Source organism: Seriola lalandi, unplaced genomic scaffold (genome assembly GCF_002814215.2).
Source record: "Seriola lalandi dorsalis isolate HSWRI2012SDOR001 ecotype SW California unplaced genomic scaffold, Sedor1 jcf7180002054505, whole genome shotgun sequence".
Taxonomy (NCBI): domain Eukaryota; kingdom Metazoa; phylum Chordata; class Actinopteri; order Carangiformes; family Carangidae; genus Seriola; species Seriola lalandi.
This window is the reverse complement of record NW_019525058.1, coordinates 1,581,732-1,583,395: the sequence shown is the minus strand read 5'-3', so window position 1 is coordinate 1,583,395 and position 1,664 is coordinate 1,581,732. Positions and strand designations below refer to the sequence as shown.

General features: G+C 40.6%; 1 protein-coding gene across 3 annotated transcripts in view; it reads left to right on the top strand.

Annotated features, from left to right (window-relative positions):
* Positions 1 to 676: 676 nt before the first annotated feature.
* thrb (thyroid hormone receptor beta) overlaps positions 677 to 1,664 on the top strand; it is a 99,571-nt gene continuing 98,583 nt past the window's right edge. Inside the window, exon 1 of one of the 3 annotated variants that reach the window (XM_087175834.1) lies at positions 677 to 1,104. The gene's annotated coding sequence lies outside the window, so the exon portion shown is untranslated. The remainder of the gene's footprint in view (positions 1,105 to 1,664) is intronic. The other 2 variants (XM_087175833.1, XM_023413196.2) reach the window with 2 other exon arrangements.

Here is a 1,664-nt window from a genome sequence, read left to right as displayed (position 1 = left end):
GGAAAACGTCCAAGTTAATACAGGGAGGCAAAGGTGATGTAAGGTAAGTGAACAGGCCCACACCGAGCGATCGCAGTGCAGGGACGTTTACAGATCAGGGAAGACTTTGAAACCTTCCCGCTAATAATTTACCTGCAAGATGTGATTCTGCAGACGTGTGGGACATGACAGACACTTTTAGGATCATCATTTATCAAGATGCAAAGCTCATAAAATTATATGTTGCAGTACTATAACAAAAAACAAACAAAAAACAAAAAAACATATTACATAGTAGTAGCTTATCATTGCAAAACAAAGGTGGGGATTTGGAGAATACTCCCACACACACACCTGCATAAAAAAATATTGCATAATTATTATTATTATTATTTAATGCAATTAAATGCTATGCAATAATGTTATAATAATAATAATAATAATAATACAGCAAGATGGATAATGATACTAATAAATAATAATGATTTCCTTCTGATTTCCTTGAACACACACACACACACACACACACACACACACACACACACACAGTAAGTTGAAGCAATATGTTTCCTGTCTTCCTGTACCAGGCCGACTGTAAAAACAGCCAACCGCCATCGAAAAGAAAAAAAAAAGAAAAACTTGGGAGTTAGTAATTAGGGCGAGGCTTATTCTGCTCGGTTCCTGCCCGTGATTCTGCTCTCTGATTCCCCGTAGCGATCAGTGGGAGCGCTGCAAGTTACTGTGCCCCGTTTTCAAGGTTTGTTTTTCGGCTCCATGTTGAAGTTTTTTTTTTGTTGTTTTTTTTCTCTCTCTCTCTCTCTCTCTCTCGGCGTCCAGAGCACCAAGACTCTCGTAGCCGCATACAGTGTTAGCGGATACACACAGATACAGTAACACACACACTTACACACACACACACACACTTACACACACACACACGCGCGCATAGCCCTCGCCTGATTTGCACTAGCGCGGGTCATTTCAGGTTAAACCCTGGCGCTGTGTCCCGTCCAGTTTAGCCGACGGAGATCAACACTGGTGGTTCCAGCTGAGGAGGAATGCACAGACACCGGGACTCCAAATAATTTTCTTTTTTCCGGACACGAGCTTCTTCTTGCATATGCGGTACGTTTCATTTTGTGGTTGTTTGTTTCTTTTCTTTTCTTTTCTGTTCTTTTTTTTTTTTTTTTTAAATGTCAACAGTCTGCACTAATAATAATAATAATAATAATAATAATAATAATAGTAATAATAATAATAATAATGGTTAATGACAGCCGCTCCAACAAACTGGGTGTTTGACAGTGGAGCTGAGCGGTGGGCGGACATTGCGCTTCCGAAAGCAAATGTTCATGTGAATGTTCACGCTTTTTAACACGGAGCACTAATGTGTTTTCTGATGTGAAGAGTGTGCGCCGAACTGCGTTCAAAATATCCGCAATTTAAGCTGCTTCGCTTTAACGGGGGGACTTAAGACATTTCCAGGATCGATTCGGTGATTTGTTTTGTTTATTTTTAACAATTTGCAGGGTACAGTTTATCCACCGAGCTGCACTTTATTACAGGAATATTTGAACTTCATAAGTGGTTAACTCCGCTGCCTTTACGCCCACGATGGTGTGTGTGTGTGTGTGTGTGTGTGTGTGTGTGTGTGTGTGTGTGTGTGTGTGTGTGTGTGTGTGTGT